This window comes from Scyliorhinus canicula, chromosome 20 (assembly GCF_902713615.1).
Source record: "Scyliorhinus canicula chromosome 20, sScyCan1.1, whole genome shotgun sequence".
NCBI lineage: Eukaryota > Metazoa > Chordata > Chondrichthyes > Carcharhiniformes > Scyliorhinidae > Scyliorhinus > Scyliorhinus canicula.
Genome location: NC_052165.1, coordinates 4,659,417 through 4,682,428, shown reverse-complemented (window position 1 = coordinate 4,682,428; position 23,012 = coordinate 4,659,417). Strand labels below are relative to the sequence as shown.

At 50.3% G+C, this 23,012-nt stretch overlaps 1 protein-coding gene and 1 long non-coding RNA gene across 11 annotated transcripts in view; one reads left to right on the top strand and one right to left on the bottom strand.

The window, feature by feature from the left end:
* The window catches only part of LOC119954892, a 266,765-nt gene that overhangs the window by 41,963 nt on the left and 201,790 nt on the right, over positions 1 to 23,012 (bottom strand). For all 3 annotated transcript variants that reach the window (XR_005458331.1, XR_005458332.1, XR_005458333.1), the window contains one exon: positions 1,744 to 1,866. This is a non-coding gene — a long non-coding RNA (uncharacterized LOC119954892). The remainder of the gene's footprint in view (positions 1 to 1,743; positions 1,867 to 23,012) is intronic.
* kcnq1.2 (potassium voltage-gated channel, KQT-like subfamily, member 1.2) overlaps positions 1 to 23,012 on the top strand; it is a 606,356-nt gene that overhangs the window by 518,617 nt on the left and 64,727 nt on the right. The window lies entirely within an intron of this gene.

The window sequence follows — 23,012 nt, the reverse complement described above, 5'->3', positions numbered from 1 at the left end:
GAAATCCTGAGGGAATTTGGCCGGTTTGTTCGTAATTCAGGCGAGGGGGCAGGAGATGGCTTCCACAGTAGTAGCTGCGATTTCTTCTATCGATTCTTTCTGGACACCCTGAGATCTACATTAGCTGATGGATTTCAGGATCTTAAGATTCCCCTTATCTCTCGCTCATAGATAAGGTCTCAGTCCAGTTTGAATGAATATACAAGCACTTCTTTAAGAACTGATTTTCGTATATTCACACAAAATTAAATCGAAAAACTTTTCCGAAATGTCCTTGAGACACTGAAGAGTGAAATCAAAAACTTCAAGAGAAAAGTGACTCCAGATTTACAACTTAAAAGTAATTTCAACAAAAGGCCTTAAAAGTAATTTTCACGAAAGCTAAAGGGCGAAATTCTCCGACCCCCACGACGGGTCGGAGAATAGCGGGAGGGCCTTCCCGACATTTTTCCCGCCCTCCCGCTATTCTCCCCCCCCCCCCCCCCAACTCCCGGCACGAATCGCTGCCGCCGTTTTTTTACGGCCGGCAGCGATTCACAGCTGTTCGATGGGCCGAAGTCCCAGCCCTTTACGCCATTTTTACGAACGGCAAACACACCTGGTCTGGCCGTTCGTAAAAACGGCGGGAACAACTCGCTTTTTATAACCATGGCACCGATTGGCACGGCAGTACCACGGCCGTGCCAAGGGTGCCATGGGCCCGCGATCGGTGGGCACCGATCGCGGGCAGCGGGCCCGATGCCCGCGCACTATTTGTCCTTCCGCCGCCCCGCAGTATCCATTCGCGGGGCGGCTGAGGGGCATCCCGGCCCGCGCATGCACGGGTTTCGCGCAAATACGCGATGACGTCATCCGCGCATGCGCGGATTGGAGTCTTCCAATCCGCGCATGTGCGGCTGACGCCATATGACGCGTCAGCCGGCGCTAACTCCGGCAAGCGGGCTTAACGAAATTCGTTAAGCCCGTGATGCCGGAGCTTGCGGCGTCGGGCTGCTAGCCCCGACCGGGGACCAGAATCGGTTCCTGGTCGGGAAGGGGCGCGCTGGCGTCAAACCCGCCCGGGTTTGACGCCAGCCTTACGATTTCTCCCGTTTTGGGAGAATCGCGCCCAAAATTCTTCTCTCTAATCAGTCAAACGGATCACATTCTTAAGGGAATCCTTATCTGGGTCTAGCCCTTTAGTTTCATTGGTTCTAATTCTCAGCTGAGACCCCCTTGATTCGTTCAGGAAAGTGTCAGTCACTTAACAGGCGATTGGTTAATCAAACATTAATCAATTATTCAAAATTAATTATCTTTCCCTGATTCTTGTCCCACGTTCAAACTCCCTACGTCACGTCTGGTCTCAGTTACAAGGTTGCTTCAAACTCGTTGAATGTACCCTCATATCTCTTTTCAGTACTTGAAGTACAGTATATTATTCGCAACATTTGAGACAGTCATGGACAGTATTCAAAAGATTAGCCAATGTATATAACTTATTCATATTTCTACAAATTCAAGAATTTTCAAGAATCATTTTATTTTCCAGAATACTTTAGCTAATGTTTTAAAGGACCCCCCTCTATAATTGTTGAATCCAACACTGAGCGATTCAATCTTTTATCAAGTCACTTATTAGTCCAACTGAGCTAATGTTGAAGATCAACAGACTGCAAGAAATGGTTACAGCTATTGTTGTTTCCCAGGATACAGACTATACTTTTGCTATGTTTGATTACATGACATAAGGAAACTTTATACCGTGGCTTGACGGACCTTGCAAGTCCAATAGTGATGAATCCAGAAACAGAGACAGCGCCATCACTGAGTCTTTGAAGATTCCAGCAAAAAATTCCCAACCACCTTCCTCTCATCTTTCGATCACTGTAAGAGAACCATAAAGAAGTAAAAGGATTGGAGCACAATATTAATAAGAAGGTAGGTACACAGGGTAGGCACAGTACTAAGAAATACAAGTAGTTGAGTGTGACTTTTTGTAGCACGAAAACGTGAAAATTGCCAGCTGAAGTATGAGTTTGTACATCATTATGTCTTGATACTTTACAGGAATAGTTGTGAGATAATTTCTCCCCAAAAGAATCAAAGATTTATTTAATTGGGGAATAATGCTCACATTAGGGCAATTCAGGGTAACACCTCATGGTTCACAAGATGACTACGTTTGATCATTATTGGAAACAGTTACTAATTTCTTGCCATTTTTCTGAAACAACAATTGATGAATTTCTCAGAACCTCCTCTTTGAATCTACTCTTGCTACTGCCAACTGTCAAAGCAGCTTGCTGCTCCAGAATCTCCGGTTCCTGATCCCCAAATGGAGAAGGAGTTCTTCACCAGTTGCTGCCTTTTGCAAAGCATTGCAGATTTATTTCTCATGCAACAGCATTAACAGTTATAGATTAGCTTTTGAAATATATATCCCAGCTGTTGGCAGGCAGTTGTTGGTTTAACATAAAAGACAAGTACAAGAAGGACTGTAACATCAGAGTTTGGAATTTTCTGGGCAAGTTATAAAGGACTTTTAATGCAAGTTCTAAGCGAAGAAGTTGAAGTACCATTGAATCACAAACTGTATCAGAAGGTGGTTAGCCATTCCATTTAAGAGTTGAGGGTGATGATTGTTCTGCATGTGAGAGAGATGGCATTCAGCACCACTGCAAACTCACACCATACGGCAGTATGGTAGCATTGTGGATAGCACAATTGCTTCACAGCTCCAGGGTCCCAGATTCGATTCCGGCTTGGGTCACTGTCTGTGCGGAGTCTGCACGTCCTCCCTGTGTGTGCGTGGGTTTCTTCCAAGTGCTCCGGTTTCCTCCCACAGTCCAAAGATGTGCAGGTTAGGTGGATTGGCCATGATAAATTGCCCTTAGTGTCCAAAATTGCCCTTAAGTGTTGGGTGGGGTTATGGGGATAGGGTGGAGGTGTGGACCTTGGGTGGGGTGCTCTTTCCAAGAGCCGGTGCAGACTCAATGGGCCGAATGGCCTCCTTCTGCACTGTAAATTCTATGTCTATGTCATACCGCAGTGATAACTACTGCCCAGATTTAAGACACATGTAGAGTGGGTAAAGAAAAGTGGACTGTTTTGATTGTAGTTCCTGTACCCATTAGGCAGATGAGTTATAATCTCCCATACACTTTTATATTTACCAGTCAGTATCTCAGATTTATCAGAAAATTAGCATTTTACCAATCAGCATTAATGGATTTCAGAATGCTCTTGGCAATGCCTTTGGGTGAATTCCAATGCTGGCAGCGGTTTTTTGAGGTTGACTGCAATTTGCTTTTATTCAATAATATGAAAACCTTTTTTAAACCAATTCACAGTTCTGTCCCCAGTAATTAGATCCACATGTATTCCAAAATTATTCATCTTGCTCTGGTAAAGATTAACAATAAAGAATGGAATTTATTCATTAGAATCTGAATCTGAATCCTATTTAAGAATATTTGGCTCAGACAAAACCATATGCTGGAAGCATGAGATCCAGTGGAGGACACAGTCCCTCAGAGTAGGTAGCTAGTGAAATATTTCATTAACAATCAAGCAAGGATTCCAATTGCAGGGGGTGATAGTGGTGTGGTGGTATGTCACCAGATTCACCATCCAGAGGACCAGGCAAATGCTCTGGAGACAAGCAGCTGGTGGAATTTAAATTCAATTAATAAATATTGAATATAAATCTCAATAATGGTGATCATGAAACTATCATTGATTTTCATAAAACCCCATCTGATTCACTCGTGTCCTAGGGAAGGAAATCTGACATAATTTACTGGTCTGGTCCACATGTGAGTCTGGACCCACAGCAATGTGGTCCAGCAAGCCACTCAGAGATGGCAACAAATGCTGGCCTTGCCAGCAATGCTTATATCTCCACAGAGAAGGAAGGAAATTGGAACCAGCAGGGGAGTTGAGCTATTCCTAACTTAGGACTTTGGACTTCTGTGTGCACCTGGGCATTAAAATCCACCTTTTACGAGGCATTCGCTGGGGGCATTCTCTGTGATCCGGACTTCCTGCTTCTGTGGGTATTCTCGACACAGACTTGGATGCTGGACCCCACGATTCCCATGGTGACCGTTGTCTGGGTCAACTACACGTCTGCCGGTTTTGGTACTGGAGATCAAATTTGGTAGGCTCTTGAGGGGGCCGGGCCAGGGCATTTGGGCACAGAAAGCGGAAGGTAAGCTGGCTGGGAAATGCTCAGTTGAGTAGGTGAGCTATTAATGTTTTAATTGTTGGTAATCTTAAGGTATCTATTTTTACTTAAAATATTTGGCGGAATAAAGAATCACTGAACTGGAACCTTTGCGTGTTCAGTGTGCTTTATCCTGTGTTCTCTCCAATAATTTACCTACTACCGACCTGAGGCTCACGGGCCTATCGTTTCCAGGATTATCTCTGCTACCTTTCTTAAACAGCAGTACCACATTAGCACTTCTCTAGTCTACTGGGATATCACCTGCACCCAATAAGGATACAAAGATGGCAGTCAAGGCTCCAGCAATTTCCTCCCTTGTTTCCTCAGTATTCTGGGGTAAATCCTGTCCAGCCCAGGAGACTTATCTACCTTAATACCTTTTAAAAGACCCAATACCTCCTCCTTTTTGATGTTAACATAATCCAGATTGTCCACACACCCAACCAATGAATCACCTTCCACAAAGTCCCTTTCTTTGGTGAATACTGATGCAAAGTACTCATTTAGTACTCGCCCATTTCTTCTGGTTCAACACATAAATTCCCCCCGCTGTCCTTAAGTCATCCAATCCTTTTCCTGGCCAACCTCTTGCTTTTAACATATGAATAAAAAGCTTTGGGATTCACCTTAATCCTACTTGCCAAGGACTTTTCATGATCCCTCTTAGCCCTCCTAATTTCTCACTTCAATACCTTCCTACTTTCTTTATACTCCTCAAGGGTTTTGACTGTTCCCACCCTTCTAGATCGTACAAAAGTCTCGTTTTACTTTTTGGCGAGATTCACAATATTCCTCGTCATCCAAGGCTCCCTAAACTTCCCATACTTATCCTTCGTTCTCTCAGGAACGTAACTTTCCTGAATCCTAATCAACTGTCGCTTGAAAAACTCTCACATATCTGATGTTGATTTACCCTCCAACAGCCGCACCCAATCCAAATTCTTCAATTCCGGTCTAATATTATCATAATTTGTCTTTCCCCAGTTTAGCATCTTACAGCGATGGTTACCCTCATCCCTGTCCAAAAGTACCCTAAAACTTACGGAATTATGGTCACTACTCCCAAAATGTTCTCCGACTGACAGTTCAACAACCTGCCCAGGCTCATTCCCCAATACCAGATCTAGTACTGCTTCTTCCCTAGTTGGACTATCTACGTATTGCATCAAGAAGACTTCCTGGATACACCTTCCAAACTCTTCCCCATTCCAAACCCCAAGACATCCTGTGATATGCGCCCTAAAGGAAAAATATATCAATCTTTGATTTTTCTTTTCTTCTTGAGGGCCTAGATCTCTGCTGGGATGCATTTGCAGCATCGTGGCGGGAAATGCATCTTATATTTCTCAGCACACATTCCTACTGTTATAATAATAATCTTTATTATTGTCACAAGTAGGTTTGCATTAACCTGCTATGAAGTTACTGTGAAAGCTCCTAGTCGCCACATTCCGGAGCCTGTTCGGGTACACTGAGGGAGAATTCAGAATGTCCAAATTACCTAATAGCACGACTTTCGGAAACCGGAGCACCCGGAGGAAATCCATGCAAACACGGGGAGAACGTGCAAACTCCGCACAGACAGTGATCCAAGCCGGGAATCAAACCTGGGAGCTTGGTGCTGTGAAGCAGCAGTGCTAACCAGCCACCAGGATGGGAACTGAGGCCCAATGAGAAGCTGTAGATGCAAATTTCTGGAAGACAAACCAAAAAACCTGAAGAAACAGCAACTCCAATTTAAATAGTTCTCCTTGCTTCCATATCGGATTTTGTTGATCGTCCCTTGAAGTTATGGCAAAAGACTAGTTAAACCTCCAATAGAATTTTCAAAACTTTGGAATAATCATGAAATATAGACCCAATATTCCAATCAGGATTGGACACACTGGGCAACTTCTACTGCCCGGGGAGGGTTCCAAATGGTTGGGCTAGTCAGGTTAGGTCGAGGGAGTCGGGTGATGGGGTCAGGATGAGTTGGGGGTGAGTTTGGGTAGCACAGGTGGAATTGAGGGAGTGTCAAGTTGGGGAGTCAGGAGGGTAGTCTGGGGGTCCGGGGGATAGTCGAGTGTGTCAGTATGAGTGGTTAGTCAGTTTTATACTGCCCAGGTGTTAGACTGGGCGTTTTCCTTGCCTAGCATTTCCTGGGTAACTAAGTCACAACTGGCCAAAGTCTCCGATTCTAGCTCAGAGATGGAGACTTTTTCGGAAGGTCGCAGGGGGCAGAGAAATTGCCCAAGGGAAGTTCAAAGTTCTCAGGCAATTCCCTTGGAGTCCTTGGATAGGGACTTTCAAGGAGTTCCATAGCGTACCTTCCAGGGTACGTCCGGTCTCCAACTATCCAGAGATCGGAAAATATGAGCCTTACTGCTTTCGAGAACGAATGACGTGACTAATTTTGGCCTGTTTTGAAATAGTCACAATGTATTTAATAAAAGTCATTTATCGGGCATTATTTAGACTTGAGCAATAATGGATATCGGGCACAATCCACAAACCATGTTGCTGCTGAAAGTCAGCGTGCCGGTGTGCAATGTAACCGGTATATGCCAGGTCACTCCGCTCCCGGGATAGCACAGTAGCACAGTGATTAGCACAATTGCTTCACAGCTCCAAGGTCCCAGGTTCGATTCCCAGCTTGAGTTACTGTCTGTGCAGAGTCAGCAAGTTCTCCCCGTGTGTGCGTGGGTTTCCTCCGGGTGCTCTGGTTTCCTCCCACAGTCCAAAGATGTGCAGGTTAGGTGGATTGGCCATGCCAAATTGCCCTTAGTGTCCAAAATTGCCCTTAGTGTTGGGTGGGGTTACTAGGTTATGGGGATAGGGTAGAGGTGTGGCCTTGGGTAGGGTGCTCTTTCCAAGAGCCGGTACAGACTCGATGGGCCGAATGGCCTCCTTCTGCACTGTAAATTCTATGATTCCCGTCTTACTATGCCTCCCGAGATTTGAGGGCGGGATTATCTTTTGGCAAATCTACATATTGGAGAGAGACAGCTAGTCTCACTTGAATGTTCAGTTCCGGAAGTAACCAAGGCATCGGTATTTATCTCTTTTGCCTCGGTGACCTTAGGCGAGTGATGTTCAGTACTGGTCCCCACAAATGGGGATCAGACGGAACAGCACTTGTGGAGGTCTCCCAAGGATCGGAAGCCCACAGGTGCTTGCTCTCTGGTTAGGGCTGCACCCTGACACTGCCAAGGTGCCCAGGTGGTATTTCCAGCTGGCAGGGGCACTGCCAGGGTGCCAGGCTGGCATTTTTTGCAAGGCAGTGATTGGGCCGGGGGGTGGGGGTGGGGGGGGGGGGGGGGGGGGGGGGGGGGTGCTCTGCACAGGTGTGGGAGGATGCCCTATATTGGAGTTGGGGCTTGGTGGGTTCAGGGCTGCAACGGGGGTTCAAGAGATCGGGACGTCATTTAAAATTGGTGTCCCAATCTCTCGCTGCACTGAGTTCTGGCGAGCAGAGCTCGTCAGTGTAGAAAACAGGGTTAAGTGCAGCCTCTGCCCTGTGTTCCCCGACCAACCTGGATGGGCAATAGATAGTGTGGTGTTTCTCGGAGCACAGGGAACCACCTGGCTAATCTCACGCTACAGGACTCTGACCCCATCAGCTTTTGCTATTCAGAGAGTTGATAATGAGGAGGGCTGTTGTCGGCTTCAAAGAGACATAGATAGAATGCAGAGCTGGGCTGAGAAGTGGCAGATGGAGTTTAACCCTGACAAGTGTGAGGTTGTCCATTTTGGAAGGACAAATATGAATGCGGAATACAGGGTTAATGGTGGGGTTCTTGGCAATGTGGAGGAGCAGAGAGATCTTGGGGTCTATGTTCATAGATCTTTGAAAGTTGCCACTCAAGTGGATAGAGCTGTGAAGAAGGCCTATGGTGTGCTAGCGTTCATTAGCAGAGGGATTGAATTTAAGAGCCGTGAGGTGATGATGCAGCTGTACAAAACCTTGGTCAGGCCACATTTGGAATACTGTGTGCAGTTCTGGTCACCTCATATTAGGAAGGATATGGAAGCTTTGGAAAAGGTGCAAAGGAGATTTACCAGGATGTTGCCTGGAATGGAGAGTAGGTCATACGAGGAAAGGTTGAGGGTGCTAGGCCTTTTCTCATTAGAACGGAGAAGGATGAGGGGCAACTTGATAGAGGTTTATAAGATGATTAGGGGAATAGATAGAGCAGGGGTGGGCAAACTTTTCCGTGCAAGGGCCACATTCAGAAATTCACAATTCACAAAGGGCCGCATAGTATATTAAGTAAAATAATTACTTCACCCGGTTATGATTCTGGGCGCCTCATATAGAACATAGAACAGTACAGCACAGAACAGGCCCTTCGGCCCTCGACGTTGTGCCGAGCAATGATCACCCTACTCAAGTCAACGTATCCACCCTATACCAGTAAGTAACCCAACATCCCCCCCCCCATTAACCTTAAAAAAAAATTTTTTTTTTAAAAAAAAATTAAAAAAAATTTTTTTTCTTTTTTTTTTTTTAATGACTTGGTGGGCCGCAGAAATACCTTTGGCGGGCCGCATGCGGCCCGCGGGCCGTAGTTTGCCCACCCCTGAGATAGAGTATACAGTCAGAGACTTTTTCCCCGGGTGGAACAAACCATTACAAGGGGACATAAATTTAAGATAAATGGTGGAAGATATAGAGGGCATGTCAGAGGTAGGTTCTTTACCCAGAGAGTAGTGGGGGCATGGAATGCACTGCCTGTGGAAGTAGTTGAGTCGGAAAAGTTAGGGACCTTCAAGCGGCTATTGGATAGGTACATGGATTAGGGTAGAATAATGGAGTGTAGGTTAACTTCTTAAGGGCAGTACGGTAGCATTGTGGATAGCACAATTGCTTCACAGCTCCAGGGTCCCAAGTTCGATTTCGACTTGGGTCGCTGTCTGTGTGGAGTCTGCACATCCTCCCCATGACTGCGTGGGTTTCCTCCGGGTACTCCGGTTTCCTCCCACAGTCCAAAGATGTGCAGGTTGGGTGGATTGGCCATGAAAAATTGTCCAAAATTCTATGATTAACCTAGGACAAAAATTTGGCGCAACATCGTGGGCCGAAGGGCCTGTTCTGTGCTGTATTTCTCTATCTATCTATCTCTTAATATGGGTTTGTGAACAGACGACAATGGGATTGGTGATGTGTGGTCCTTAAATCCTCATAAAAGAAAAATAAAAGAAACACTGTTATTGCTACTTGATTGTGTCAGTTGTTCGGATTTTACCTTCCCTTTAGGCTGATTTTTTCCATTTCTGTCTTTGGGGACAAGAGAAAGAGTCTGGGCTGTCATCTTGGCACTGTTAGTTCTTCCTGGGGAGGTATAAGGAGATTGTTTGATGTGATGATATTGAAGTGTAATACTCCATTTGGAAATATGATAATGAGACCGTCAGTAAAATGTAATTTGGAACTAGTAATGTATTTTCTGCCAAAGACAGAAAAAGGAGTTAATCTTTCTGATGCAGAAAGTTCGTAACAATTCATAATGCATTGAGGAGTTGGTCACATTAGGTTACCTCCTGTAAGATGGAGGTATCCTCCAATGGAACATATTTCCTCAGTCCTAATTGGGATTGTATTGTGCAGCAATGAGTGTCTTTCCTCAATGTAAATTAGATGAGATACTATTCTGGATTTTTCACAAATGCCCAATTTTAGACCAGGAAATTAGGTAGGGATCTGTTAAGTTGGATTCTGGTCCACCATACTACTCATTTGGATGGCCACCATCCATTTTGTTCAGGAGCCACACGTAACTGAGGCAGTCGTAACTTTTTAATAAGGACACGGGAGTCTACACTGAGTAAATTAAGAAACAAAGTTCTGATTACACAAACAATATGTACACTACCCGGGAGACCTCTACGGGCTCCTATTCTGGTTGGCGCCTTACTGAATGACCTTTTATACACTGGTTAATTGAGATACCCGCCCTTAGCAGGGGAGCTCATACTCTGCAGGGTCCCTTGAGGGATATTACAACCTTGATGATATTATACAAACTAATTTCCATTATTACTGTCTCATATCTCACATGTTAATAAAACAGCCAGCCAGAGTATTAGATAATGTTACTCTGAAGATAGATTACCTTTTAAAGAAATAAGCTTGTACCATTTCCTGATGTTTCAAAAACCTTTTGCTGCATTTTTGATGTTGTCATCTACTGTGTTATCACTGATGGGCTGCTATTTAAACAGATCTCTTTTCAGGCAATGGGTTTGCCACTGGAGATTCCTTATATGCTCTTGGAAGAAGAGGAGAATCGACAGAGGGAAGCTTGAACGATAAAAGTTCAGAGCCCACCCTTCGGTACTCCCCCAACTAAATATACAAGAAGAGGCCTTCACATTCAATTGACTCCCAAGTTTATGAGTGAAACCTGTAAGATCTGTGGAGGGTGGCACGGTAGCACAGTGATTAGCACTGTTGTTTCACAGCACCAAGGTACCAGTTCCGATTCCGGCTTGGGCCACTGCCTGTGCTGAATCTGCACGTTCTCCCCGTGTCTGCGTAGTTTCCTCCGGGTGCTCCGGTTTCCTCCCACAAATCCCGAAAGATATGGGGCAGGATTCTCTGGGTCAGGGAATCGCTAGGGGGCAGCGTGAATCCCGCCCCCGCCGGCTGCCAAATTCTCCGGCGCCGGGGTTTTGGCGGGGGCAGAAGTCGCGCCGTGCCGGTCAGCGGCCGCTGGCAGCAGGCCCCCCGCCGATTCTCCGGCCGGCAGTGGGCCGAATGGCCGCCTGTTTTCGGCCGGTCCCGCTGGTGTAAATTAGAGTAGGTACTTACCAGCGGGACATGGCTGCGCGGGCAGCCTCCGGGGTCCTCAGGGGAGCACGGGGGATCTGGCCCCGGGAGGTGCCCCCATGGTGGCCTACCCCACGATCGGGACCCACCGATCCGCAGGCAGGCAGGCCTGTGCCGTGGGGGCACGCTATTCCTCCGCCTCGGCTTCTGTAGTCCTCAGCGATGGCCGATGCGGAGATGAGCCCCCCCGTGCATGCGCTGGGTGATGCCAGCACACGCTGGTGCTCACGCGCATGCGCCAACTCACGCCGGCTGGCGGGAGGCCCTTCAGCGCCGGTTGGCATGGCGCCAAGACCCTCCCGCGCCAGCCGGCGGGGTGCAAACCACTCCGGCGCCGGCCTAGCCCCTGAAGGTGCAGAGGATTTGCCCGCCGCCGGAGTGGGTTCACGCCACTCCTTCGTGCAGGAGTTGCCTGACCCGCCGGTTCGCGGAGAATCCCGCCCATGATGTTAGGTAATTTGGACATTCTGAGTTCTCCCTCAGTGTACCCAAATGTGGCGACGAGGGGATTTTTGCAGTAACTTTATTGCAGTGTTAATGTAAGCCTACTTGTGACAATAAAGATTATTATTATAAAAACTAGACCCAAAAGTGTGCTATTAATAAATTCCACCATTGTAATGAAGAAGTTTACATGGGCACTGTTGTGCTGGTGATCGAAGTGAAAGCAATATAATTTTCTCTTACTAAATGAGCACATGCAAACAGGAAGCAAAGTTAGTAATGTGCTAGCACCCAGTTTGCAAAATTAGGCTCTGTGGTGCCTGCAGTTTCAGGGCTTCAGGTGCTGTTGTGTGAAAATCACAACCAAGCTGTCCATGTGCACTTCCAGTGCTGGGCCGCACCGCCGTGTAAATGAGGCTGTTCGAAGCTGGCTCCAGAAGAATGCAAAATAGACAGGTGACGATGACAATCATTGTGTAATACTGATTTGACCCCAGACTGCTGTTTTTGACCTTGTCACTCCAGCTAATGCCTTTGTAAACTACTGCAGCTAAACTGCATGAAGGACTACACCAGCATTATTTACGAGGATCATCAACTACCTTCACATTAGTTCTTGATTGATTTTTACTGGGGCTGTCTGAGTTTGTTGAAGCACTTTGAGGTTTCCAGAGCTGTTTAAAGTCGCTGATTTTGACAGAGCTGGTGCAGCATGTGAAGAAAGCTGTGGTTTTTACTTTGAGGTTCTGGTCAGATTACATGCTCCCAGTCATAACTGCATAGTGACCATCTTCTATGACCAACAGCATGAAAGGCAGATTGAGCAAAGGAAGCATAGAAGGGAAGAAGCTGCTCGCAGAGGGGGATAGGAAAAGGAGAATACGAGATCTCAGCAGAAGGCTTTATCCACCCAGTCTCTTCAGGGAGCATATCTCTCACTTCAACCTAAGCCAAGGACAGTGTGTACATCATCTCGGTTTTACACTGAAAACTGCCATCCCTTACAGGCAGACCTGCGGTCTCAGAGCAGTGAGATAGTGCCGCCAGTGACTGAGAAAGGAAAACATATTTGCATTTATATAGTGCTTTCACTGACCACCAGACAGCTTAATGTATTTGAAGTGTAATTACAGTTATAGGAAGTGCAGCAGGCAGTATTCCCACAAAGGGCAATGTGATAATCCCAGATGATCTGTTTTACGATGTTGACAAATATTTTTTTATAAATGTTTTTTTATTGGGTTTTTGAACAAGGTATAATTACCATTATGTACACAAGATAAGAAACATATATATATATACACATATATAGAAGAGAAGGGCACACCCCAACATACCAAAGAGAAGAAAATAATACATAGTAAAAAAATACTACAATAAAAAATGAAATAGAATAACTGGCAGGGTATTGTGCACCAGCTCGACAGCGGCAGCTCTGTACACCTGACACAATTATTTATACCACGTAAGTAGGCGACTGTTTGCCGGGGGGGGGGGGGGGCAAATATACATTTGGGTGCCGGGGAGATAATTACAGTGTGCGATACTTGGCTGTGTTTCGTGTTATTGTCGCCTGCTTCTCCCGGACAGGTCTCGCTGCCGTCTCGCGCTCGCTTCCGCTTCTGCTGCTCCTCCCGTCCTCTGTCTTTATTTTCCTCGTTCCCCGCTCTTGGAGATGTCATGCACGTTTTGGTATCCCGTGCATTCTTTCTGGCTCCCGTTTCCCTGCCCCCCCCCCCCCCCCTCCCCCCACCTCGCTGGTTCTCCTCTCTTGTTTCCCCCCCCTCCACAGTTCGCCTTTCTTTCCTCAGGTTTAGCTGTCTCCCCCCCCCCCCCCCCCCCTCCCCCCGTGGTTCACCTTTCTTTCCTCGGGTTTAGCTGTCCACCCCCCCCCCCCCCCCCCCCCCCCCCCCCCCCCCTCCGCCTCCCTCCCGGTCTATCTCTCCGTTTCAGGCCTTGGCTACTTTCCCCTGATTCTTGACTACTTTCCCCTGATTATTGGCTACCTGGCTATTCTTCCTCTTGTTCGTTGGCCACAAACAGGTCCCGGAACAGTTGCGTGAATGGCTCCCACGTTCTGAGGAAGCCGTCGTCTGACCCTCGGATGGCAAATTTGATTTTCTCCATTTGGAGAGATTCCGAGAGGTCGGACAGCCAGTCTGCAGCTCTGGGTGGTGCTGCTGACCGCCAGCCAAACAGGATTCTACGGTGGGCGATCAGGGAGGCAAAGGCAAGGGCGTCCGCCCTCCTCCCCAGGAATAGATCTGGCTGGTCTGAAACCCTGAAGACCGCCACTATCGGGCATGGCTCCACCCTCACCCCCACCACTTTGGACATAGCCTCGAAGAAGGCTGTCCAGTACCCCGCAAGTCTGGGGCAATACCAGAACATGTGGGCGTGGTTGGCCGGGCCTACTTGGCACCGTTCACATCTATCCTCCACCTCCGGGAAGAACCCACTCATACGGGTTCTTGTTAAGTGGGCTCTATGTACCACTTTTAGCTGCGTCAGGCTGAGCCTTGCGCACGTGGAGGTGGAGTTGACCCTATGCGAGAGTCCCCACCCTATCTCAATCCCCAGGTCATCCTCTCATTTCTTTCTTGTCGCATCCAGTACGGTGTCGGCCCTTTCTATCAGTCAGTCATACATGTCACTACAGTTTCCTTTGTCTAGTATGCTTGCATCCAGTAGTTCTTCCAGTAGTGTCTGTCGCGGCGGTTGTGGGTACGTCCTTGTCTCCTTTCAGTTGGTGTTCAGTTTTGGTCTCCTTATTTGAGAAAGGACGTACTGGCACTGGAGGGTGTGCAGAGGAGATTCACTAGGTTAATCCCAGACCTGAAGGGGTTGGATTATGAGGAGAGGTTGAGTAGACTGGGACTGTACTCGTTGGAATTTAGAAGGATGAGGGGGGATCTTATCGAAACATTTAAAATTATGAAGGGAATGGATAGGATAGATGTGGGCAGGTTGTTTCCACTGGCGGGTGAAAGCAGAACTAGGGGACATAACCTCAAAATAAGGGGAAGTAGATTTAGGACTGAGTTTAGGAGGAACTTCTGCACCCAAAGGGTTGTGAATCTATGGAATTCCTTGCCCAGTGAAGTAGTTGAGGCTCCTTCATTAAATGTTTTTAAGATAAAGATAAATAGTTTTTTGAAGAAAAAAGGGATTAAGGGTTATGGTGTTCGGGCCGGAAAGTGGAGCTGAGTCCACAAAAGATCAGCCATGATCAGGAGCAGGCTCGAGGGGTCAGATGGCCTACTCCTGCTCCTAGTTCTTATGTTCTTATGTTCTTTCGTAGGAATTTTTAAAGCTGCAGATACCGCAGCTCCTTCCCCCTGGCTAGCCGAAATTTCTTTGTCAGTTCGTCCAGTGTTGCGATCCTGCCGTATAGGTCCCTGACTGTCAGTGTCCCTCCGTCCTGCCCTCACCGTTTGAAGGTGGCGTCAGTCAGTGCTGGTGTGAACCTATGGTTGTTGCAGATGGGAGCTTTGTCCGGCATTTTGGTCAGGCCAAATTGCTGCCGCAGTTGGTTCCAGGATTGGAGGGTGGCTATCACCACCGGGCTGCTGGAGTGTTTTTTGGGTGGGGATAGGAGTGCTGCCATGGCTAGGGCCCGGAGGGAGGTCCCCACGCAGGAGGTCTACTCTGCGCGCAACCACACGGCCTCTGGCTCCTTGATGCATCCCCTTATTCGCTCGGGCCGTCACCGCCCACTGGATTTTGTTTTTTGCAGGACCTTCTTTGGTTTCCTAGCATCCCCCCACTCCTCTCCCCCCCCCCCCCCCCCCCCTCCATACGAACGGCATGATTAGTTTGTCCAGCGCTTTGAAAAAGGCCTTGGGGATGTAGATCGGGATGGATCTAAACAGGAAGAGGAGGAACCTGGGCAGTACGTTCATTTTGATCTTTTGTACTTCCTCCGTCAGACTGGTGGGGTTCCATTTGTGGATCCCTTTCCAGTCATGGGCTATTTGGATCCCCAGGTAGCGGAATTTGTGTCGGGCTTGTTTAAACGGCAGCCCCTTTAGTGCTGCCCCCCCCCCCCCCCCCCACTTGCGGGTGTACTGGGAAGATCTCGCTTTTGCTCATGTTGAGTTTGTAGCCCGAGAAGGCCATAAATTCTTTCAGGAGCGCAATGATTCCGTCCATGCTGCTCGGTGGGTCCGAAATATAGAGGAGCAGGTCATCTGCATAGAGTGAGACTCTGTGCTCTCTGCCTCCCCTTCGGATCCCACTCCAGATTTTTGCTGCTCTGAGTGAGATTGCTAGTGGTTCGATCACCAGAGCGAACAGCAGCGGGGACAGTGGGCATCCTTGTCTGGTGCCCCTGTGCAGTTGGAAGTGTTGGGAGTTGGTATTGTTGGTCCGTACGTTCGCCATGGGAGCGTTGTATAGGATCTTTACCCAGGAGGTGAACCCTGTTCCAAGCCCAAACCGCTCTAGTACCTCTATGAGGTATTTCCATTCGACTCTGTCGAAGGCCTTTTCTGCGTCCAGGGAGACGATCACCTCTTGTGTTCTCTCCCCGGAGGGGGTCATTATCACATTCAGCAGGCGCCTGATGTTCGCGGTAAGCTGTCTACCTTTGACGAAGCCCGTCTGGTCCTCTGTGACCACCTCAGGTACACAGTCTTCTAGCCTTTTGGCTAGGATTTTGGCCAGTATTTTGGCGTCTGCGTTCAGCAGTGAGATGGGTCTGTATGACCCACATTCCGTTGGGTCTTTGTCTTTCTTAGGTATCAGCGAGATTGAGGCCTGTGCTGGCATGGGTGGCAGTGTGCCCCTAGCAAGCGAGTCTGTGAACATCTCCCGCAGGTGCGGGGCCAGCGCTGTCGCAAAGTTTTCGTAGAAGTCCGCCGGGAATCCGTCCGGTCCCGGCGCCTTCCCCGCCTGCATGGAGCTAATGCTGTCCATGATCTCTCCCAGTGCTCGTGGTGCTTCCAAGCTCCGTTTTCTGCCCTCCCCCACAACTGGAATGTCCAGTCCATCAAGGAACCATTTCATCCTAGACTCCCCGCTTGGAGGCTCTGAAGTGTACAGCTCTTGGTAGAAGGCCTTGAAGGTTTTGTTAATCTTTTCTGGTTCCGTGTCTAACATGCCTCTGGTACCCCTGATTTGTGCAATGTCTCTGGTGGCTGCCTGCTTTCTCAGCTGGTGTGCCAGCAGGCGGCTGGCTTTGTCTCCGTGTTCGTACAGGGTCCCGTGCGCCTGGTGGAGTTGGTGCACTGCTTTCCTGGTGGAGAGCAGGTCAAAGTTCTTTTGTAGCTCTTCCCTCTCCACCAGGAGCTCTACAGTCGGGGCCTCGGAGTATTTACGGTCTACCTCCAGTATGGAGTCGACCAGTTGCTGCCTAGCCACCCTTTCCTCCCTATCTCTTCGCGCTTTGAAAGTGATAATTTCCCCTCTTAGTATGGCCTTAGTACGGGTGGAGGGTGAGACCTCCCCGTTTTGGTTGTTCTCCGTGAACTCTGCTATGGCTGTGCTATCCTTTCGTTAAAGGCCTTGTCCGCTAGTAAGGCACCGTCCAACCTCCATGTGGGGCGTTGGGCCCTGCCCGTCTCTAGCCACACGTCCATGTAATGTGGAGCGTGGTCTGATATCACAACTGCGGAGTACTCCACTTTGTCTATCCCTGGAAGCACCGTTTTCCCCACCACAAAGAAGTCAATTCTGGCGTATACGTTGTGTACTGGGGAGAAGAAGAAGAATTCCTTCTCCCCCGGGTGGGCGAACCCCCAGAGGTCTACCGCGCCCATCTGCTCCATAAAGTGACTGAGTCCCCTTGCCATGCTTGACGTTTTCCCCATTTTGGGGTCTTTGGATCCTGCACACAGTTGAGGTCCCCCTCCATGATTAGTCGTTGCGTCGCTATGTCCGGGATTTCTGCCATGGTCTTCTTGATGAAGCTCGTGTCGTCCCAGTTGGGTGCGTACACGTTGACTAGGACTACCGGCGCCCCATCCAGGGCCCCGCTGACCAAGACGTACCGTTCCCCCCGGGTCTGTAACCGTCTTTGTCGCCCTAAACATCGTCCTGTTGCCGATCAATATTGCCACCCCCCTGACCCTTGTCCCATAGCAGGAATGGTAGGTTTGTCCCACCCAGCCCATTCTTACCCGGAGTCGGTCCTGCTCCCTCAGGTGTGTCTCTTGGAGGAAGACTATGTCGGCCCTCATGTTTCTTAGGTGGGTGAGAGCTCTGGATCTCTTCACTGGGCTGTTGAGTCCTCTTACATTCCAGGTGACTATCCTGGTGGGGGGCTTCTGTCCCCTCGCTCCTGTGGGATTAACCATACTTATCTGGTGGACGCGCCCCTGCCCTCCGGGGTTTCCCTTTGTTAGGGGGCCGTCCAGGATGGCCGCTGTCGCTGCTCTCCCCATGCGGTCGCGTCCCTGCTCTCCGGGGTTTCCCTTTGTCCCGGGGGCACTCGCCATGGCCTCCCACTGTGTGTCCGCCATGCGGGTAGTCCCCTGCACTCTGGGGTCTCCCTTCGCCCAGAGACCGTACTGGGTGGGTGCTTGCAGCGATTCCTTGTTTCGAGCCCTTGGTTGTGGCACTTTGTAGCCCTGTTCCTTTTCTAACCTCGTTTGTCCCTCCTTCCCTGCATCCCCCCTCCCCGGTCCCTCGCTCCCTGTGTACCCCCCCGCCCCCGGTCTCTCCCTTTTCCCTCCTCCCCTATATACCCCTCCTTTGCCCCTCTTTCCCCTGTTCCGGTCCCTGTTTGCTCTCCCGACTCTGATGGGCGGTCCCCCCATCCCCTGCCTGGTGCCTTCCCCCCTGTTGGGGGTGTGCTGCGGCCCTGCTTTGTTGCGTACCCCCGGCGCTAGCTTTCCTGCTAGTACGGTGGCCCCCCCTCTCGGGAGTTACTGTCTCGCTTCTCCCTTGCCTGGCCTCTGCGGTTTTCTGCCCGCTCTTCCCCCATCCTACCCTGCCCCCCTCTCGCTTGCTCTCCCTTCTCCACTACTCTTGTTCCCTCGTGCTGGGGCCTGGCCTCCCACCTGGAGCGGTCCCTCGGGCAGTGGTTTGCTCTTTGTTCAGGGTGCTCTTGCCGTGGCGGGGGCGGGAGGGCTGGTATTGCTTCATCCCTCCCCACCCCCCGTCGGCGTGTTGTTGCCCCTTGCCAGGGGCCCCTCATCCCTACCCTCGCTGGTGGTTTTCCAGCCCGTGTGCCTCGACAAACTTGTTTGCCTCAGCGGGGGCTGTAAAGAAGTATTCTCTTTCTTGGTATGTGACCCAGAGTTTTGCTGGGTACAGCATACCAAAACGCACGTTGCTCCTGTGAAAAGCTGCTTTCGCTCTATTGAATTCTGCCCATCTCCTGGCTAGATCTGCCCCAACATCCTCATAAATTCTAATGGAGTGTCCTTCCCATTTGCAGGCTCTATTATTCCTGGCCCAGCGCAGGATTGTTTCCCTATCCTGGTACCGGTGCCGTTTAGGTATGACTGCTCTCGGGTGGTGTCCTGCCTTGGGCTTCGGGCGCAGCGACCGATGTGCTCTGTCCATTTCTGGTGGGTTGGGGAAAGTTTTCCTCCCCACTAAGTTGCCCAGCATCTCGGCCTATTTGCTGTGGGGTTTCTACCCTCGATCCCCTCTGGCAGGCCCACTATCCTGACATTTTGCCTTCTCGAGCGGTTTTCCTGATCGTCTACTCTGCCCTTCAGGCTCCCCTGTGTTGCGCCCAGTCTCGCCACCTCCAGGGCCGTGACCCGGTCACTCATGTCAGTCGCTGCTTTCTCCAGCTCCTTAATGATCGCCCCCTGGGCTTCCAGTTTCTCCCTGTGGTGAATCACAGTAGCGTAATTCACACTGTATTACACATGTTGTACTATGTCTCTGTAAGCTCGGCACACGAGCAGTTGTGCTGCTCTGCCACTAGGGGGAGATACACTGGGAGTGTACGGGAGTTTGTACTGGGCTCCACCCACGGCTCCTCCCCCTAACCGGAAGTATAAAGGTTGATGCTGAGAGCCTGCCTGCCAGTTCATCTGGAGTTCATCTTGTCACAGGCAGGCTCTGTTGTAAGACAATTAAAACCACTGTTCACTTCTAACCACGTGTTGCGTGAATTGATGGTCTCATCAATTTAATCGTCTTAAGAAACAGTAAGGAATGACCATGGAATCAGCCCTCAAGCCTAACCGACTGGAACTCGACCCGCAGGATGCAGAGGCGAAAGAAATCTTTCCGCATTGGCTCCGATGTTTTAAGGCCTACCTGGCTGAAGCAAGCACCACAGAAACAACGGAGGAGCAGAAACTCAGTCTACTGCACGCGAGGGTGAGCCATCGTATATCTACTCAGCTAAACTGTACCGGCTCATATACAGAGGCCCTCGCCCTACTCAATAGAATGTACGTGAGGCCTATCAATGAGGTCTACGCGCGCCACGTTTTTACTACTCGCCGCCAGCGCCCTACAGAATCACTAGAAGAATTTGTCAGAGACTTAAAAGCCTTATCCCGGGACTGTAATTATCAGGCTGTAACTGCTGCAGAACATAGAGAACTTGTTGTCCGCGATCTCTTTGTTGCAGGCCTTAGATCGAATTACGTGCGCCAGCGACTGCTGGAGAAGGGGGCCCTGAATTTAGAAGATACTGTTGAACTTGCTACAACTATGGAGGTCTCATTTCGTAGCCTCACCTTGTTTCCTGCCGACTGCGTGACCCCGGCATCGGCCCCCAACCAGCGACTCCCCCAGGCCTGCGCCACGCGGCCACCCAGCCACCATGCTGCCCCAGCCTGCCACTTTTGTGGCCAGCCCCAGCACCCGCGGCAGCACTGCCCGGCCCGCAACGTGACCTGCAGCAGCTGCGGGCGAAAAGGCCACGACGCCAGAGTGTGCCTGGCAAGGAAGGCCCCAGCCCCTAAACCTCCAGCAGCACAAAGTAATCGCCCTCCGCACTTGCAGGCCCACAGGCCCCGGAACGCAACGGCCTATGCCCCGACTCCGCCCCCACCCGCCACGTGCGATCCATGGGGGCCGCCATCTTGGATGCCATCTTCCTCGTCGCCCGCCACGTGCGATCCACGGGGGCTGCCATCTTGGGCCCCATCCTCTCCACACTCAGAAAACTCGATTGAAGACTGCGACCTCAGCGGGCGCTCATCGCGGGGCCACCCCAGCGCAGCCGACCGAGCCGCCGACTACCCGCAACTCAACGCAGTCGCACTGGACCAATCGCGCCCAAAGCATCTCCACAACTCGATGACGATGGTCCAAATCAACGGGTACAGTACACCGTGCCTTTTCGACTCCGGGAGCACTGAGAGCTTCATACACCCAAGACGCTGTTCGCTCCCCGTTTTCCCTGCACGGCAAACTATCTCCCTCGCTTCGGGTTTTCACTCTGTCCATATCCAAGGGCGCACCGTCGCAACTCTAACAATCCAGGGCGCTAGCTACTCTAACTTCCAACTATACGTCCTGCCCGAACTGCGCGCCCCACTCTTATTAGGCCTAGACTTTCACTGTAACCTCAAGAGCCTCACCCTCAGCTTCGGCGGACCCCTAACCCCACTCACTATCTGCAGCCTAGCCACGCTGCGAATCCCCCCCCCCCCTCCTCTCTTTGCCAACCTCACTCCGGACTGTAAACCCGTAGCCACTCGCAGCAGGCGGTACAGCCTACAGGACAGGGTGTTCATTCGATCCGAGGTCCGGAGGCTTTTACGTGAGGGGATCATAGAGGCCAGTGACAGTCCCTGGAGAGCTCAGGTGGTGGTCTTTAAGACCGGGGAAAAATTCCGCATGGTCATAGACTATAGTCAGACTATTAATCGGTTTACGCTCCTCGACGCCTACCCCCTCCACAGGATTGCAGACACGGTGAATCAGATCGCCCAGTATCGGATTTTTTCCACGGTGAATCTGAAGTCTGCATACCACCAACTTCCAAACCGCCCGGAGGACCGCCACTACACGGCGTATGAGGCCGATGGCCGCCTCTTCCACTTTCTCCGGGTCCCCTTTGGCGTCACGAATGGGGTTTTGGTGTTCCAACAAGCAATGGACAGCCAGTTTATCTGGAGTTCATCTTGTCACAGGCAGGCTCTGTTGTAAGACGATTAAAACTACTGTTCACTTCTAACCATGTGTCACGTGAATTGATGGTCTCACCACTCCCCTTGGGCATCCACTTTCTCCTCAAGTCTGGCCAGGGCCTGCTGCACCTCTGTCAGGGCCCTGGCCACTGCTGCCTGCACTGCGGCCTCTATGTCTGCCTTCGCCTCTGCCTTGTTTACCTGCTGATGCTGCCTCAGTGCCTCGGCAAAGGCTGCCTTCCAGTTCCAGCTCCCCCCTGGCCCTGGGGGAGAGGGCACCTGTCTGTCCAGCTATTTTTGATGCGGCGATACTTCCGTTCTGCCGCTTCGTGCGCTGATTTGCTCATCTGAACGGGCTCGCTCATTGCCCCGTCTGCCTTTTGTGCCCCTTCTCCCTCTGCTTTGGCTCCCTTCTGGCATTTTTTCTCCCCCTTCCCTTTCTTCTTTTCTTCTCCCCTTGTTTTTCTTTTCCCCCCTTTTCCGCACCCTATATATTTTTTTTTGTTTCTTCCCTTGTTCTTCTTTCCTCCCTTCTTTCCTTTACCACTTTATTTTTTCTCTTTAATAAAACTCTTCTCAGGTGGGCTTGTTTTGGGTGAGAAAAAAGAGTGCAAAAAGAGAAAAAAATAATATATATCCCCCTCCCCTCCCCTCTCTTTAAAAGTTTTCTTTTCAGAGTTTTGTTTTTGCAAAAGTTCTTTTTCCTTCCTTTTCCCTCACTCACCCAGGGTCGAGAGAGAGAGAGAGGCCTCTTTGTTCTTGCCTCATGGTGGTCACTGCCGGTTGGGGGAGGGTGAGGGGAGGGGAGGGGGGGTCGGTCCCCGCTGCTCTGTCCCCGCTGCTTGGTCCTGGCCGCCGCTCGTCGCACCCCGCGCTCTCCTGGTGGGGGTGGCTGGATCGTTGGTCGCTCCTCCGTTCCCTCCTCTCTGCAGGTTCGGCCCCGCTTCAGTCCGGGCCGCTGCTGCTCCGCTCCTGGCCTGCGCTCTGGGGGGAGGCGGGGGGGGGGGTGGTTTTGTTGCCGCTGCCGGATCGCTCCGCTGCCGAGGGCCCGGTTCCCCTGCCACCAATGTCGCGGGGCTTTGAATTTTTCCCCCCTCCTCCCGTTGCCGAGTACCCCTGAAAGAAAACCCCGACCTCGTTGACCTGCGGGAGCCCCTTTTTTTTTCGACCGCTCCGCTCGCCAATGTCCTCGATGTTGACAAATATTGACAGGAGAATGGAAATGACTTCTCTGTTCTTCTTTGAAATAGTGCCATGGGAACTTTTACATCCCCCAAATAGGGCCTAATTTTATGCATCACCGGAACAATTACACCTCTGACAGAGCAGCGCTCCCTCAGTTCAGCACTAGAGTGTCAGCATTGATTGAGAAGGTGATGGTGGCCATTATTTTCTTTGTGATGGGATCCTTCCAGGTTGAGCAAACTTTATCTCTGGTATTTCCCAGTTTGCCATCCACTGCCGCATAAGGGAAGAGACTTTATGTCAGGAGAGGGAG